The sequence below is a fragment of the Cervus canadensis genome, chromosome 9 (genome assembly GCF_019320065.1).
Source record: "Cervus canadensis isolate Bull #8, Minnesota chromosome 9, ASM1932006v1, whole genome shotgun sequence".
In the NCBI taxonomy this organism is placed as follows: domain Eukaryota; kingdom Metazoa; phylum Chordata; class Mammalia; order Artiodactyla; family Cervidae; genus Cervus; species Cervus canadensis.
Window position 1 is genome coordinate 31,297,011 of NC_057394.1, and position 20,246 is coordinate 31,317,256.

The following is a 20,246-nucleotide window of genomic DNA, read 5'->3' on the forward strand; positions in this document are numbered from 1 at the left end:
GAAGAAAAGGGGGCAATAGAGGATGAGATGGCTGGCTGGCATCATCGACTAAATAGACAAGAGTTTGAGCAGATTCTGGGAGATAGTGAAGAACAGGGAAGCAGTCCATGAGACTGCTTTGTTGCAGGTTGGTGCAGTCCATGGGGTCCCTCAGAGTCAGACTTGACTGAGTGACTGAACAACAACAAATTTTTAAAATAATAAATTCCAAATTTTTTATTCTTATTAAAATAAGATTAAAACTATCGTTATATCCCCATATAAGTTAAATTAAAAACATATTTTAGGTTGTGGGGCTTTTCCTTTATTCCCTAGAGTGAAAAATTTTAAATTCTTAGGATGATGCAGCAAATTAAGTCTCCCAAACAGAGACTTCTGGATAAGAAAATCAGTTACTAGATACATGGACCTCAGTCCTTAAGATTTCTTAACTCAGCATCAGGAAGCTTTGGAGCTTGAGATTGTGATCATTAAACAAGAAAGAAAAGTGAAAGTTGCTTAGTCTTAGGCTCTTTTCGACCCCATGGACTATAGCCCACCAGGCTCCTCTATCCATGGGATTCTCCAAGCAAGAATACTGGAATGGGTTGCCATTCCCTTCTCCAGGGCTTCTTCCCAACACAGGAACTAAACCTGGGTTTCCCTCACTACAGGAGGATTCTTTACTGTCTGAGGTATTAGGAAGCCTGCCACTCTGAAACAAATAGACTTTTTGATCATGTGACTATAAAGTTTAGCAGAAGCGTAAGTTTATAGTTTGAATCTTAACTCTGCTTGTTCTACCACTTTAGAGAAATATCCTAAAAATGATGGTCATTAATTTTGATAACTGGAGAAATATTGATTCCATAAACTTGTTTTTAGGTTAAGTAAGAAATATAAAAAAAATATTGTCTTGACTCAGTACATCGTTATTTATTTTAACCAGTAATACATTTTATTGTGTGAAAATCAAAAGTTTTAGACCTTTGGTGGTTTTCCTGAATTTTAGCATATATATTTTTTGAGAAATATGACTTTTTAAATTTATTGACTAATGTTATATTATTTTTTGTATTATACTCAAAGTTAACGGTTGGGTCAGTGAATGTTGTCATCATATTTGTGTAGATGAGGTATTCAAACAAAGCTTAATAGATTGTATTCTCTCTGCTCTTATAGTATTCTAAAGGAACTTAATGCATAACTTTTAGAATTGAAAACATGCCTTCTTCTTCTTTTCTTTTTTTTTTTTTTTGGCTGTGCCGCACACCTTGCAAAAATCTTAGTTCCCCTGCCTACCAGGAAATGAACCTGGGCCCTTGTCAGTGAAAGTGCAGGGTCCTAACTACTGGATCCCCGGGGAATTCCTGAAAGCTACTTTCGGAAATAGTCTATGAAAAGGTTTTAGCAGATGCATGGAGTCATGATAGGGCGAAGGTGAAATAAACATAATTATATAGATTTAGAATACAGTGTGTTTTGAAATGTTGTGTTAGGTGACTGAACTTTTCATTTTTAGTTACTTCTTTCTTAGCTTCTGTGTATGCCTGCTTTACATACTACACTAAAACAGGAATTCTGTTATGGTTGAAACAAAAAGCTTTTTGTCATCTAAGAACAGTTCTATTTTCAAGCTTTCTGTAATTCTATTTATCATTTAGATTCATTTTAAAGGCATACCATTTGCATTATTAATGACAAGGACTTTTTTATTGCTTTGGCATTCTAATGCATTAAAGCAAAAATAATAATTCCTTTAGTAGATAGAAACAATAACAGTTTTGTACATTTTACTGCAAAAATGGCTATAAATGCAAACATAATGTAGTATTATATGTTTTTAAAGGATAAATTATTTATATTAATACACAACAAAAACAATTTGTTATTTTCCACTGTATCAAAGCCAAAAATGCAACATATTCATTCAGTTTAATAATAGGTAATATGTCATACCATTTAGAGAACCATGTGATTGACAGAAAGCAAAATCTTGTTTTTTATGTCTATCCAAATTAGTGTTTTGTTTTGTTACCAGAATATATTGAACTCATTAAGATCCATTGAAATGACTATATAATATATTTATTCATCATTTCATTAATTTGTTCATTTGAACTAGAGAAATTTATTCAACAACATGAAAGACATGGAGAGTGTTTATTTAGAAAAATTATTTTCATGTAAAAAGTTTCAACACAATTGGATGCCAAGAAACCAAGGAGACTATTGCCAACTGAGTTAGAGGAAGAAAGGAAAGAAGAAAGGAGGTAGACATATTAAAAAGAAGTAGTAATATACGTCAGTAATCCAGCGGATATGGGAATATGGAAATGTGAGAAGAAATTTATAGTCTCCAATATAGTCTCATATAAAAATGCCAAATAATCACTCAGTTACTTGTAATCTTCCCGTCAAACCTAAAATTGTTTTACCTCCTCAGCTTTCCTGAATTCCTCCTCTTTTCATTCTTTTGTAATTTGCAGTTTGAGCTAATCAGTCTGTAGAAGAGAAAGCTCATTTTAACAGTTTTAAGTAGAAAAGAAAATTATAGAAAGGAAACTCAGAGACTTGGACAATCACACTTCAAAGAACAATGCTGAAAAATGCACCCTGAAAGCCCCCGGAAGCTCCCCTCTGCCTCAACTACCTGATAGAGGCACTGCCATTAGCAGTCTCTCTGAACTTCTTCTACTACTGCTATTATAAACCAGAGCTTCCATTGCCATAACCCAGATCCCTTGCTGTTGCCATGCCTTCATGTTTGATACAAATGATTAGTATTCGGGGTTATGAGTTCTGACTTCTGTCTTCTGGATCCAATGTGGTAAAGACCTTTCTTTCATCAGTTCAGTTCAGTGGCTCAGTCGTGTCTGACTCTTTGCGACCCCATGAATCGCAGCACGCCAGGACTCCCTGTCCATCACCAGCTCCTGGAGTCCACCCAAACCCATGCCCATTGAGTCGGTGATGCCATCCATCCATCTCATCCTCTGTCGTCGCCTTCTCCTCCTGCCCCCAATCCCTTCCAGCATCAGGGTCTTTTCCAATGAGTCAACTCTTCACATGAGCTGGCCAAAGTACTGGAGTTTCAGCTTCAGCATCAGTCCTTCCAATGAACACCCAGGACTGATCTCCTTTAGGATGGACTGGTTGAATTTCCTTGCAGTCCAAGGGACTCGCAAGAGTCTTCTCTAATGCCACAGTTCAAAAGCATCAATTTTTCGGCACTTAGCTTTCTTCACAGTCCAACTCTCACATCCATACATGACCACTGGAGAAACCATAGCCTTGACCAGATGGACCTTTGTTGGCAAAGTAATGTCTCTGCTTTTTAATATGCTATCCAGGTTGGTCATAACTTTCCTCCCAAGGAGTAAGCACCTTTTAATTTCATGGCTGCAGTCACCATCTGCAGTGATTTTGGAGCCCAAAAAAATAAAGTCTGACATTCTTTCCACTGTCTCCCCATCTATTTCCCATGAGGTGATGGGACCCAATGCCATGATCTTAGTTTTCTGAATGTTAAGCTTTAAGCCAATTTTTTCACTCTCCTCTTTCACTTTCATCAAGAGGCTTTTTAGTTCCTCTTCACTCCCTGCCATAAGGGTGGTGTCATCTGCATATCTGAGGTTATTGATATTTCTCCCAGCAATCTTGATTCCAGCTTGTGCTTCTTCCAGCCCAGCCTTTCTCATGATGTACTCTGCATATAAGTTAAATAAGCAGGGTGTCAATATACAGCCTTGATGTACTCCTTTTCCTATTGTTGTTCCATGTCCAGTTCTAACTGTTGCTCCCTGTCATAGCAGGTACTCAAAATTCTGCCAGCAACCCCAAAGTTTGGAAATAATCTATTTCTGTACTTAACTCTGTTCACATTTCGTCAGTCACTACTTACCCTGACTTTTTCCCAGTGTTTTCTACATATTTTATTCTAAACTATGAAAAGCTGATATTACATGCTGTACTGTGCTATGCTCAGTTGCTCCAGTTGTGTCCGACTCTCTGCAACCCTGTGGACTGTAGCCCACTAGGTTCTCTGTCGAGGGGATTCTCCAGGCAAGAATACTGGAGTGGGTATCTTCCCGAGCTGGGGATCAAACCTGCATCTCTTATGTCACCTGCATTGGCAGGCGGATTCTTTACCTCTAGTGCCACCTTGGAAACCTACTGATATTGATAATCAACTAAGAAAACCAATTGGCGTGAATAGATATGATGATAATAATATGTGAATTAACCTGTACTTATTGCTAAAACTATTTCGTGTATATTCTAAGTTAAATTTCTAGGTATGGATACAGATGAAATTTTGAAACTGTGCTTATTGAACATGAACTATGTGTGTTAATTTTCAAGTTTTGATAAGGTTGATTCCTTTTGTTGGTGTGCATGTCTTTGGGAGGATACATATAGCTGATCTTAAATATTGAAGGTAGTGAGGTTGGTTTCTATTCATTTCACAGTTTTCCTATAGAACCTGTATAAGTTTACTAGAGTTTCCATAATACATTATCACAAAGTTAGTGGTTGAAATCAATAGAAATTTATTTTCCCACAGTTCTCAATGTGAGCTTAAAATCATGATGTGAGCAAGGCAGCACTATGCCTGGAAGCTCCAGTGGAGATTACTTCCTTTCCTTTCCCAGTTTCAGGGGCTATCAGCCTTTCTTGATTTGCTGGGCTTGTTCACATCATTCCAACCTTTGCCTTACCTTAACGTTACCTTTTCCTCTGAATGTTTTATCTATTCCTCTGTCCCTTATAAGAGAGTTTGTCATTGAATTTAATGACTATTGGGTCTAGGATGGTCTCATTTCAAGATATGTAATTAAATCTGCAAGTACCAATTTTACAAATAAAGGTTTGCAGCTTCACAGTTGCAAGGGGATTTGGACATGGTGGCATCATGTTGGTAGATACCATTTAAGCCAACAGAGTACTGTATGAGATAATTGAAAATACCATTGAATGACAAATTTTACTCTCATTCACTTGTTTATTATTGATCTCATCAGTCTCTTAGGAACCATGGCAGAGCATCCTCCATGTATATATTAACCTTAAAAGAAGGCACTGGTGACACAAAACTGAACAAGTAAAAATCTCTGTCTCTAAAACCTCATACTATATTATTGTATTTTTAAAATGCAGAGTATTTATCTAGCAGAAATGAGTAAATGTGCATCAATGGACATGGGAAGTAACATCAATTTTACATCTTAAAAAGTGGAGGGAGGTTATAGGAAGAAGTGTGGGAGAAAATGACACTGAGTTGAGATTGAAGAGTGAGTGGAAAGCTACCTGGGATACAAACAGAAAAGTCATTACTCAGCTAAAGTTCACAAGTGAACATTTATAAACATTTTTGTCTATTTTCATCATATTTGAATCTAGTATATTTGCACATAGCAGTAATTATGCTAAATTTAATACATGGTAGATTGATTGTTTGCTTCCAATATATCTGATTTATTTTTAATTAAGTAGAAGCCACTAAATCAATGAATGCAGAAATATATCAGAACAATTCGCAAAAAAGTAATTGGAAAAATTGACCCAATTATATTCAAATGTCAGTGTTAATTTAAAACTTTATGATAGTATTAGAAAGATGTGTATCTTGGACCACATGATATTGGTGCTATCACTTAAGAGACATTATTCACATTGGAAATAATTCTCCTGAGCTAGCCAAGATATTCAATTAGTACAGGCAGGCCATACTCTCAAAATGTTACATAGCATTGCTTCTCTGGGAAGATATTCTAGATCTCTAGTATATTATCCTTTGCTTAATGACACTGTGTCCTCCTAACATTCAGAATTAAAATGCAAGCAGAAAAAAATGATTCTACAACAGTTACCCTATAGAAAATCATTCTTTAGTAATGTATATATAGATCACATCTTTTGTGATATTTTTGGTATTTCCCTTGTGGCTCAGCTGGTAAAGAATCCACTTGCAATGTGGGAGACCTGGGTTCGATCCCTGGGTTGGCAAGATCTCCTGGAGAAGGGAAAGGTTATGCACTCTATTATTCTGACCTAGAGAATTCCATGGACTGTATAGGCCTTGGGGTTGCAGAGTGTCAGACATGACTTTCACTTTCACCCCTGGGCTCTCTCCTTGGTCCATTTAATTTTTGGTATTAGACTGATGGTATTGCTGAAAGGGTGTACACTTAAGGAATTTGTGCAGCCTCCAGAATCTCTCCTAGAAGGAAAGGAAGACAAAGGGAATTCAGTTCTGCAGACACCTCAATTTTAGCTCTGTTACACAAATTTTAGGCCTTCCCATGTTGCACTTGTGGTAAAGAACCCACCTGCCAATGCAGGAGATGTAAGAACCACGGGTTTGATCTCTGGGTTGGGAAGATCCCCTGGAGGAGGGCATGGCAACCCACTCCATTATTCTGGTAAAATTCCATGGAAGAGGAGCCTGATGAGCTTCAGTCCATGGGGTCACAAAGAGTCACTGTGACTTAGCTACTGGGCATATCTGAAACTGTATGGGGGCTGCCTGAGCACTTAAGAATCTATGCCTCCATGATAAACATGTACACTACACATTTGAGGAGAGCTCTACAGTGAATTGTTTTTGCTAAAGCTAGTTACTAGCATCAATTTAAAAATGTTTGTTCCTATTTTTTCCATCTTATTATGGCATGACAATGAGAAATATTTCAGTTATGCTATTTTCAAAATAAAAATGATGAAAACTAAAGATTATATTATACTATTGAGAGCAATATTCATATTTATGACTAGCAATTCCTATGCCTGTCAGCAAAAACATAACAATGACTAGTTTGAGAAAATGACCTATGTGCCTTGCACGTTATGAATGAATTCAAACTGTACCTGTCTGCTGCAAATTGTCATGATGTGATAATAATTAAATGTTAATTTAATAGCTGCATTCTTAATTGGAGTAAGTAGAACATGGCATGCCATGAAAAGCATTTGAACTATAGCAATAGTGAATGTTAAAATATTATCCCTTATCTCCATTGAAACCATCATTTAGTTTTACACTCTGGTCGCTAGGGGATTGATGCTGTAAGAGCTTTGTCCACTATAAATTGCATAAATCACACAAAATGTCCCAGAACATCATGCCGTGTGGCTGATGAGAATTGTATTGTTCTGCACTTTTCAAAAATAAATTTAACCCCAACTATTTAATCAAACGATATAGCCAACAAAACCCTTGTTATCAACTCTTATCACATGTATGATAGCTGATGCTATTATTCGTAAATTACCACTTGCTATAGCATTTTAAAAATTTTATTTGACCTTGCTAAGACAAAGATATTTTCTGTTTCAACAGATATCCCTGTTGAAATTAACAGGCTGCTCACAGCTGCACCTTTTATCTTGCATTAACAAGTACTTGACAACACATGGTTGTACTTTGAGTAAACCCATGTATTTTAATAGCCTGTGTCCTGTGTGTTGATCTGGGGCAATGATAAAGTGGAGACTGAACACCCATTTGTTAGGACAATTTTCTGTTCAGGAGTTTCTTGTAAAAAATAATTGGTTCTTTTTGTGTTCTCTGTCTCCAAATTTTTAGTATCAAGGATTCATTTTTCACCCTAATATTCTGAATTATTCCTCTCTGTTATAAAGTGGAACTGTTGCTGCTACATAAATTTTCTTTGCTGGGTCCAACATCTAATTAATTCCAGAAGAAAACCTCTTTCCATTAAGTAATGGCCTGTATGTGGCCAGCATATTTTTAGGCCTCCTTACAGGAAGAGGGAAATGGTAGGGATGAGTTCCAAAGAATCATCACTGAATTCACAGGCATCCTAGGAAGCACAAGAGGTGAAAGACAGACACTGTCCCTTATATGGCTCCTACCTCAGATCAGTGTTTATAGAAAATCTTCAATACAGGAGAAAGCATCTCCTTGTAATTTATTAAGAAATGTGGAATCAAGGTATTATTGAGTGAGTTTCACAGTAAAAAAAAATGTTTCCTGAAGATAATTCCATGAGGCATTAATAATAACAATAATAATAATAGTCATAATAAGAGATGTAAGGACTCAAATGATTCCTTCTTCAACAGTAATTCCAAAATCAAGAAATGATAAATGGAACATGAAAAATTGAAAGGTATAAATGGTATATTTAATGTCACAATTCTATAATTCTGTAACTCTGTTCAGTATTATCCTCTGCATACACTGAGATATTTTTTCCACATCTACTCAATTTCTATAACTCATCTCAAAGTAAAGACTGTTTATTTATGTAACAGTTGTCAAAGCACTTTCACACGTTTCATTTTGTGACTGCCCTAGAGTATGATAGAAAAAATAATGGATAAGCAAGCTTTTAATAGATAAAAACAAATGCTCAAAAGTCAATATATAATTTATAAATATAGTAGATAATTTGTGGGATTTTTTTGAAAGTACTTCTTTGAGCAGTTTTAGATTCATACAAAGATCAAGTGAAAAGTACAGAGGGAGGGGACTATATTCAATATCTCTTAATAAACTACAATGGAAAAAGATCCGACAAAGAATATTTATAACTGAACCACTTTCCTGTACACCTAAAACTAACACAACATTGTAATCAGTGAAACTTCAATAAAAAATGAACACAAACACAAAAATGACTTAATTTTCCCAAAATTGTCTAGAGGATTCCAATACTCTTGTTCCCCACCCCACGGCTCCACTACTATGGACCTCTCTGGCCAGGGTAGTCCGTTTGTTACAATTGATGAACTTAAAGTGACACACCATTATAACCCAAAGTCCATAGTATATACCAGGGCTCACTCTTGATGACATGCAGTCTGTGCATTGGACACATGCTGTTAGTTTTCTAACTCAGGATCTAATTTCTTACTCAAAGAGTAAATAATTCAATTGTGCTTGGTTAACCAACTTTCTCACTTGCAACCTAGTACACATGAAAGCTTATACCAACCTCAGCTCCTGGGGTGCTCCTGAGTTCTCATTATTTGCAAGGTAAAAGATGGACTCAAAGGCCCTTCATAAAGTAAACCTACACCTCCCATCTCATATCTGGTTGGCTCACAACATACTGTGCTACATCTATATTGGATTAGCTACAATGCCTGTAATGCTTAACTCAGTTCATATATAATTCTCACCTAGAATTCTGCCTTTCATCTCATCATTCACTTGTCAGGGGTCTATTGATCCTGTAAGATCCAGGGTAGGCATCAACTTCACCTGAGATCTTTCCTGAATTCTTGAATCTGTAACATTCTTGATAACTGTATCAAGGCACTAAATACTGTATGCTATAATTGTTGTCTGTGAGCCTACCTTCCTTACTAGACTATAGAATTTATAATCTACTTAGAGGTAAGTACTGTGTTTTATTTCTCTATGTTCAGTATCTGAAATAGGCAATTAGATTCTGAAAGATTATTTTCAGATAAGTGAATGAAAAATAATAACCTTCTTTCTTAGCTACTAAAATTATTTTACATTAGTAACAACAATAGCTATTTAAAAGTAACCAATATGAAATGGAGAAATCTCTTAGGCTGTCTCTGACAAAGGCCTTATTGAAAAAGAAAAGATAGATCCACTAAAAAGAAAAGCCTTAAAAAGTAAAATCCTTTGATTTGCATTTCTCTAATTGTTAGTGACATTGAGCATCTTCTCTTTTTTTTTTTCCATCTGTATGTCTTCTTTGGAGAAATATTTCTTTAGGTCTTCTGTCCATTTTTTAATTTTTTAATTGTTTTTATTGAGATGCATGACCTGTTTGTATATTTTGGAGATTAGTCCTTTGTAAGTTGCTTCATTTACAGATATTATCTCTCATTCTGAAGGTTGTTGCTTCATTGTTGTTGTTGTTTTTTAATGATTTCCTTTGCTGTGCAAAAGCTTTTAAGTTACTTAGGACCAATTTCTTTGTTTTTGTTTTTATTTTCACTACTCTAGGTGATGGACCAAAAAAATCTTGCTGTGATATATGTCACAGAGTGTTCTACCTATATATTCCTCTAAGTGTTTTGTAGTATCCAGACTTACATCTAAGCTTTTAATTCATCTTGAGTTTATTTTTGTGGGCTTCCCTTGTGGCTCAGCTGGTAAAGCATCTGCCTGCAATGGGGGAGACCTGGGTTCGATCCCTGGGTTGAGAAGATCCCCTGAAGAAGGGAACAGCTACCCACTCCAGTATTCTGGCCTGGAGAATTCCATGGACTGTATGGTCCATGGGGTTGCAGAGAGTCGAACACAACTGAGAAACTTTCGGTTTCACTTCATGGTGGGGTGTTTTCATTCCATTCGGGCTTCCCTTGTGGCTCAGCTGATAAAGAATCTGCCTGCAATGCAGGAGACCTGGGTTTGAGCCCTGGGTTAGGAAGTTCCCATGGAGAAGGGAACGGCTACCCACTCCAGTATTTGGGCCTGGAGAATTTCATGGACTATATAGTCCATGGGGGTCACAAAGAGTTGACACTACTGAGTGACTTTCACTTTAATTCCATTCTTTTACATGTAGCTGTCCAGTTTTCCCAGCACCAGTTACTGAAGAGATTGTCTTTTATCCATCATAGATTCTTGCCTCCTTTGTCATAGATTAGGTGACCATAGGTGTGGGGTTTATCTCTCGACTTTCCATCCTGTTCCATTGATGTATGTTTCAATTTTTGTGCCAGTATCATACTGTTTTGATTACTGTAGCTTTGTAGTATAGACTGAAGTCAGGGGGCCTGATTCTTCCATTTCTGTTCAATCAGATATCACCTCACACTGCTCAGAAGGACCATCATCAAAATTGTACAAACAATAAATGCTAGAGAGGATGTGAATAAAGGGAACCCTCGTGCACTGTTCATGGGAATGTAAGTTGATACAGCCACTATGGTGAACAGTATGGAGGTTCCTTAAAAAACTAAAAATAGAACTATCATATGACTCATCAGTCCCACTGTTGGGCATATACCCCAAGAAGACCATAATGCTAAAAGACACATGTACCCCAGTGTTCACTGCAGCACTATTTAGAATAGCCAAGACATGGAAGCAACCTAAATATCCAACAACAGATGAATGGATAAAGAAGATGTGATACATACACACACACACACACACACACATACTCACACGCAATAGAATATTACTCAACCATAAAAAGGAACACAATTGGTCATTTGTAGAGATGTAGGTGGACCTGGAGTCTGTCATACAGAGTGAAGTAAATTGGAAAAAGAAAGACCAATGTCGTGTCACATCACTTATATGTGGAATCTAGGAAAATGGTACTGATGAACTCATTTGCAAAGCAGAAATAGCATCACAAATGTAGAAAACAAGCCTATGCTTACCAAAGGGGGGAGTGGGAGGTGGGATGAGTTGGGAGATTGGGGTTGACACATACACACTACTGTATATAAAATAGATAATTAGTGAGAACCTACTGTATAGCACAGGAAACTCAGTGCTCTTCAGTGACCTAAATGAGAAGGGAATCTAAGAAAGAGTGGAAATCTCTTTCTCTCTCTCACTCACTCTCTGTGTGTGTATATGCCTGTTTATATAAACACACATACATATATGCATATAAAATATACACACATGTATAACTATTCATTTTGTTATATATCAGAAACTAATACAACAATGTAAAACTATAATTCAATAAAAACTGATTTTAAAATAGTAAAGAAAAAGCAAAACCATTTTTTTTTTTATTAGTTGGAGGCTAATTACTTCACAACATTTCAGTGGGTTTTGTCATACATTGATATGAATCAGCCATAGATTTACACGTATTCCCCATCCCGATCCCCCCTCCCACCTCCCTCTCCACCCGATTCCTCTGGGTCTTCCCAGTGCACCAGGCCCGAGCACTTGTCTCATGCATCCCACCTGGGCTGGTGATCTGTTTCACCATAGATAGTATACATGCTGTTCTTTCGAAACATCCCACCCTCACCTTCTCCCACAGAGTTCAAAAGTCTGTTCTGTACTTCTGTGTCTCTTTTTCTGTTTTGCATATAGGGTTATCATTACCATCTTTCTAAATTCCATATATATGTGTTAGTATGCTGTAATGATCTTTATCTTTCTGGCTTACTTCACTCTGTATAATGGGCTCCAGTTTCATCCATCTCATTAGAACTGATTCAAATGAATTCTTTTTAATGGCTGAGTAATATTCCATGGTGTATATGTACCACAGCTTCCTTATCCATTCGTCTGCTGATGGGCATCTAGGTTGCTTCCATGTCCTGGCTATTATAAACAGTGCTGCGATGAACATTGGGGTGCACGTGTCTCTTTCAGATCTGGTTTCCTCAGTGTGTATGCCCAGAAGTGGTAAAAAGTAGAATCATGACAAGTCAATGCTTTTAACAATTTACCTGCTGTTAAGCTCTCTCACCAACTTTAACAGTGTTTCTAAATAGGTTCCAATTTTTGTCTGTCATCTTTAAAGAATGATGATGGGCAGAGGAATATTTCCATTTTAAACTAGTAGATGCCATGGGCAAAGCTGAATTTTGTCAGGATTTGGAGTACCTGGGGAATTTTGGAAGTCACTATTTATGGGAAATTGGTCCCCAATGAGGAGATATGGAGCTAGGGAGCATGTATTTTCTGCTAAATTGTTTGTTTTCCACAGCTTTATAGATCATTGTCTAATTTCAACTCTCCCATAAATATTTCTCAGACATCATTTATTCATCTATTCACTCCAGACCATCAGACTGCTACATGAATATAGAAATCGGCCTTGTAATAAAATATTTAGACCCCATAAGACTTCAATCTCAGATAATACCCTCAGATTTTAATGTGGTTTAGATATGTATTATTACAAATAAAGCTATGGCATATTATGATCACTATAGTGAATTTTGGAATTTTAATAAATAGAGACCTCTCCAGAGATTAAATGAAAGATGCTAAAAACAGAAAGATGATAGTGAGGATTCTGTATTATACTTGAATTTCACAGGATACTATAATGCCAGTCATTTTGTGTTTTTCAGCATTCATACTTAATAATGTGTTTTAGACTTTTGTGCTCTCTATTCAAAATCTCATTTCTTTACAGCATATTTTCTGTTGTTGCCACTGAAAAAAATGATTTGGACGTCTTGCTTTCTTGTTTAAAGAAACAATAGTTATTTGAGACTGAAGACCTTTGTTTCAAATTTCAGCTACCAAGGTCTGAAGCCTTCAAAAATTGTGTTTGTAATGGAAATTCCTTAGGAACTTTTACATGACACAATGACATTGAAGGTTTAAATTGTATTTTATAAAAGCCTCTTTTTCCTTTTTTGATTACTAACCTGTAAAAGCAAAAATTGTTTGAAAAACTCAGGATTTAGTTTACTTTCCAGTCTTCAGACAATCAGGATGCATCGACAGAGATTCTGGCTCAAACATTAAACCACTACAGATGCAAATTATGACAAAGAATCCTCCATGGAATACACAGGACTTTAAAGTTGTTCTGGCAACTGGAACAGGGTATGGTCCAGTGATACTTCTAGTGTTGTTTTCCTCTATTAAAGAATTCCAGTGTTGTCAGAATATTCCTATTTCTAAGCTACTTTACTTGACAGCTAACCTAATTTTAGGCTACATTTTATCCTGTATTAATACAGAGCTTTGATGACAGGTGGCATCAAAGCAATTATTGAACTAGAGTAAGCCAAAGATAAAGTAGATACTTAATGAGTGTGCTATAATTTAATGCTACATAATTAAAATGCATTTGTATTTGATATTCATTATAGAAAACAGTGCTATTAATTTAAAACTATAATCATAACAATAATGTTTACTCATAAGCAAAAAGTAAATTTTTCAGTGAAGGAATTAGGTTAATTGTGGCAAAATTGATGCATTTTATAAGCGAGGTGTATATACATATGATTTAAAATGTTGAGAAATAGTAGAAAGAAAAAAGTGTTAAAAAGAAAATATAAACTGTAATTAAAAGCTAAAATATAAATGAGAACACATTTGATTTTAGACATAAAATGTTTAAAAATTACATATATATATATATACACACATATAGCAATAGAAATTTTAGAAATTATAAATGCTATAGTCACTTCAAGTGTTGTGACAGTGAGCTAGTCCAGTTTCTATATCCATATAGTGTAGTTAAGTAATAAAAGCACATGAGATTATGAGGCCATATGCAACATAAAGTCCCAGAGCAGAAAATATCTTTACTGAAGTTTTGTTGATATTATTTTATCATTAATAATAATATAAATTTCAATTTATTGAAATCCAGTGAGGTAAATTATATATTAGTCCAGTTTTTCTGAGCATGTATGATGAGAAGACACATCTCTGAAAAGAAAACATTGCTAATGTCTTCCCTCCATGAGGCACTCTGCTATTCATTTATTCATTCACATATGTATCCATTCACTCACTTAATGTGCTTACTTACTCCTTTACTCCTAACTAAGCCCTTCTTTGTTCAGCAGACATAAATTAAACTGTTGCTCAGTACGGGGATTATTCTTGAGCAATATTTGAAATTACTATAATGGAGGTCCAAACTTTTTGGTCATTGAGGTAAAATTTAGTATACTACAACACTATTTAACAAACTACTCTGATATGCTTATTTTTTAGATAAAGTCTCCCTTGAGTCCTAGATAGCTTAGTCAGGAATTCAGATGAAGACACACAGATATCACTAGGTGTCATATATCCAAAGCTACATTTATTTCTATGGCAATATAAATTATAAACTTCTTTTACCAGTCCCAGACCATTGAATTAGGCATGGGGATAAATAAAATTATAAATGGTAATAATATCTGATAATAACAATAGAATGAACATTTTTCACACTGTTCTTTCTACTACACAGTAAAAATTTCAGAAAATTGATAAATTAATTTTTAGTAGAAGTAATTGATAACTTTAAATTTCAAATTCATTTCTCCATGTTTAAAAAAAAGTCTAGACGTCTCTACATTTGAAAATGCTGGAGAGAGTGTGGAGAAAAGGGAACCCTCTTACACTGCTGGTGGAATGCAATCTGGTACAGCCACTATGGAGAACAGTGTGGAAATTCCTTAAAAAACTGGTAATAGAACTGCCATATGACCCAGCAATCCCACTGCTAAGCATGCACACTGAGGAAACCAGAATTGAAAGAGACACATGTACCCCAATGTTCATTGCAGCACTGTTCACAATAGTACATGGAAGCAACCCAGATGTCCTTTGGCAGTTTAATGGATAAAGAAGCTGTGGTACATATACACCATGGAATATTCAGTTCAGTTCAGCGCTCAGTGGTGTCGGACTCTTTGTGACCCCATGGACTGCAGCACGCCAGACCTCCCTGTCCATCACCAACTCCCAGAGTTTACTCAAACTCATGTCCATTGAGTCAGTGATGCCATCCAACCATGTCATCCTCTGCTGTCCCCTTCTCCTCCTGCCTTCAATCTTTCCAACATCTGGGTCTTTTCCAATAAGTCAGCTCTTCACATCAGGTGGCCAAAGTATTGGAGTTTCAGCTTCAACACCAGTCCTTCCAATGAACACCCAGGACTGACTTCCCTTAGGATGGACTGGTTGGATCTCCTTGCAGTCCAAGGGATTCTCAAGAGTCTTCTCCAACACCAGAGTTCAAAAGCATCATTTCTTTGGTGCTCAGCTTTCTTTATAGTTCAACTCTCACATCCATACATGAATACTGGAAAAACCATAGTTTTGACTAGATGGACCTTTATTGATAAAGTAGTATCTCTGCTTTTTAATGTGCTATCTAGGTTGGTCATTACTTCCCTTCCAAGGAGTAAGTGTCTTTTAATTTCATGACTGCAATCACCATCTGCAGTGATTTTGGAGCCCATAAAAATAAAGTCTGCTACTGTTCCCACTGTTTTTCCAGCAGTGAAAGTGCCATGAAGTGATGGGACCAGATGCCATGATCTTAGTTTTCTGAATGTTGAGCTTTAAGCCAACTTTTTCACTTTCCTCTTTCACTTTCATCAAGAGGCTCTTTAGTTCTTCACTTTCTGCCATAAGGGTGGTGTTATCTGCATATCTGAGGTTATTGACATTTCTCCCAACAATCTTGATTCCTGCTTGTGCTTCCTCCAGCCCAGCGTTTCTCATGATGTACTCTGCATATAAGTTAAATATGCAGGGTGACAGTATACAGCCTTGATATACTCCTTTTCCTATTTGGAACCAGTCTGTTGCTCCATGTCCAGTTCTAACTGTTGCTTCCTAACGTGCATACAGATTTCTCAAGAGGCAGGTCAGATGGTCTGGTATTCCCATCTTTTTCAGAATTTTCCGCAGTTTATTATGATCTGCACAGTCAAAGGTTTTAGCATAGTCAATAAATTAAATATTACTCAACTGTAATATTACTCATGGAATATTATTCAAATGTAAAAAAGAATGTATTTGAGTCAGTTCTAATGAGGTGGATGAAACTGGAGTCTACTATACAGAATGAAGTAATTCAGAAGGAGAAACACCAATACAGTATATTAATATGTATATATGGAATTTACAAAGACGGTAACAATGATCCTATATGCAAGGCAGCAAAAGAGACACAGATGTAAAGAACAGACTTGTGGACTGTGTGGGAAAAGGGGAGGGTGGGATGGTTTGAGAGAATAGCATCTAAACATGTATATTACCATATGTAAAATAGAGGATCAGTGCTAGTTCGATGCATCAGTCAGGGCACTCAAAGTGGGTGCTCTGGGACAACCCAGAGGGATGGGTTGGGGAGGGAGGTAGGAGGGGGTTTCAGGATGGGGAGACACATGTGCACCCATGGGTGATTCATGTGAATGTTTGACAAAAACCACCACAATATTGTAAAGAAATTATTCTCCAATTAGAATAACTTAATTAAATAAAAAAATGCTCATTAGATTCCATTAAGTACAGTTACATGTCATTCAGGTTTTGTGAACATTTCTTATATTTTTTCTTTATCATTGTGTGTTTGTGTTCTCCCAACGCCTGTCAAATGTCTTGTGAAGAACTGGTTCCCCATAACTTTGAAATGACTTAGCAGTAGCAGCAACTTTGCTGAAGACAATATTTTACCTTTAATTCCTTAAACATTATTACCAAAATTTTTGAATCTTACAATTTAATTTTGAAAAATACCGGGGATTTTTTAAAAAATTTTGTTTATTTGTTTATTTTTGCCTGCTCTTGTTCTTTGTTGTTGCATGGGCTTTTCTTCAGTTTTCTTCAGTTCTCTAGTAGTGATGGACCTGCTTCTCATTGTGGTGGCTTCTTTTGTTTCACAGCATAGGCTGTAGAGCACATGGGCTTCAGTATTTGCAGCGCTTGGCCTTGTACCTTAGCTTGTGGTACACAGGCTAAGTCACCCCATGGCATATGGGATCTTCTGGGACCGGGGATCAAACCCAAGTCTCTTGCATTGGCAGGCAGATTCTTTACCACTGAGCCACCAGGAGAGCCCAGAAATAGTTTTTCTTGAGTAAGCTATTGAGTAAGCAAGCCATAACAAACTGTTTTATAGCATCCTTCTTTTTTTTTAAAAAAAGGAAGAAAACAGAGGTAAAGTAAATAATTCATGTATGTAAATAATTCATGTATGTGTTTGAAATATTGTCAGTGGGTTTATTATGAAACTCCACAAAACTTCAAATTACATAATACACAAAAAATTTAGATTACAAACAGGCACAAGGAAACCAGGACATGATGGATTGTTAATATATATTAAACCATAACCACATAATTAATGTACCTATCACATTATATTCCATGTATAATATATAGAAGCATATTAAATTTTGTTCTTTATGTGCAAGCTGTCCATTGTATTGTAATAAAGGATAAAAAAGTCAGTGACTAGTACCCTTAAAACATGGGATTATTACTTCATTTAAGTTATAACTCAATAAAGTAAAATAAAAATGTTGAGCTTTTGTTCCTACTTGCCATTTTCATCCCTGATCTTTTTGGTATATGTAATGATAATAACATACAGTCAACATGTGACTTCAAATCTGAAAAGTTGTACTTTCTTCCATGCATATACTAAATATGGTTATAGATTTACATTTAACAACAGAACATGCAGACTCTCTGTGCATACACAGAGTGTCTGATTCCAGTGACATCGTGGTCTTTGTGGCGGGGCATGACTAAAGCCTGTCTAAAGCTGATTGTTGTCATTTTTGCCCCTTTCTAAATAGAATTTTATACTTCAAATATCAGTTTACTTTTTTAAAGATTTTTTAAAAATAATTTTCTATATAAAGTATCTCTTTGGTAAAGACAACTTATTTCTTTTCCTTAAAAATTATGTGTGTTTGTATCTATATATCTCCTTTAAGAATGTATGTGTATACATGTGTGTGCATGCTAAGTTGCTCCAGTAGCGTCTGACCCTTTGTGACCCCATGGACTGTAGCCCACCAGGCTCCTCTGTCCATGAGATTCTCTAGGCAAGAATACTGGAGTGGGTCGCTGTTTCCTCCTCTAGGGGATGTTCCCCATCCAGGGATTGAACCCACGTCCCTTATGTCTTCTGCATTGGCCCGTGGGTTCTTTACCACTAGCACCACCTGGGAAGCCCTCTTTAACACTAGTATAATACTAGCTATTGGAAAAGAAATCAAGTGATCTAAGGGAAAATAGACATGATTCCTTTTGCACTGGTTCTTAGGCTCAGGTAGTAGCATGTGGATCTTATATATCTGTAGCAACAGAAGGTTCTCAATTTCTCAAAGTTGAAATAGTAATGAAACAAGCTGAATTATTCTAAGAATTGTTCGACTGTGTCTTACGATAGTGAATTACATTACCCAGTTCTTCCCCATTGGTCTTTATTCCATGGTCTAAGCTCCCCACAACTAGTCACTGAATCACATTAGAAGACATAATGAACACTGCAGGAGCACTAATTTACCACGGAAACGTGACATCATGGAAGAGCTACTCTTAATCTCACACACAGTTTAGCATAGCACCCTACCATAAGTACCCTGGGGTAGGTCCTTCATGTCTCACAATTTATTTAAAGTCCAGGAAAATAGTCCTGATAATTTCCCTAAAATATATAAGCATTTATTTATATATATATATATATATTGCTGCCTTTGTCATGGATAATAAGACATACCTTTAAATATATGAAATTAGTGCTTGAGTAATTAAAATTGATATTTTTAAACTGTGTTTACTTTTGAGAAACATCTGAAGGACATTTCCTATCAAATGCTGTACTTAATTAGTTGGAGGTGAAAGTCAAATGGGAAACATAAGATCAAAGGCTTTTCCAGGAAAGTGGTATATGTTATTTTACCATTAAATTGCCTCTAGAAATAGTATTGTTGTTGTTTAGCTGCTAAGTCATACCCAACTCTTTTGTAACCCCAAGGACTGTAGGCCGCCAGGCTCCTCTGTCCACGGGATTTTCCAGACAAGAATACTGGAGAGGGTTGCCATTTCCTCCTTAAGGGGATCTTCCCTACCCAGGGATTGGACCTGATCTCCTGCATTGCAGGTGGTTCCTTTACTGTCTCAGCCCCCAGGAGAACCCCGGAAATAATATACTAAATAACAAAGCAGAAGAATGGGAAATAAAAACTAAATTAAGAGTTGCTATCAATTTTCAGAAAAGTTAATATTGTTGGGAAGAAATATTTAGCACAGCTAAAATAACAGCAACAATAATAAAACTAAATGATTTCATGTTCCTTATCTCTTTTACATCTATGCTTAACTTGAAAACTAATATAGAAATGTATGTTAATGACTTTATTCAGAAAACCAGCATACAGAGAAAATATGGACTAGTGTCCCAAAGAACTATATTGCCCGAGTTTGGATACTGGTTTCTTTCATAAAATGAAGAAAAGGAAGTCAAAATGTAAAGTGAAAACAGTGATAATTGTAAATATTACCTGGTTCTCACCAGATTTTGGAGATGTGTAAATTTCTTCTTTCCTGCAGTCATTCACATGTGGACCTGGTCAGGATATTTCCTGTGAGCTTTAGCTCAACACACAGGCAGGCTTAAGAGGCAAGGTTCCTAGAGGTAGATCATTATGTATACTTTAAACTATAACAAATACTCCTTTAGATGCTAACTTGTAGCAAACGCAATAGAACACAAAAGTTGATGTCAAAGAAATGGATGCACTATGGAGTTAGATTTGTTCTTGCCTATTATGAACACATCACTGAAATTACTTCATTTATTGGATACTGTACTGTTTTGCCATAAGTCCTATAAACCTTT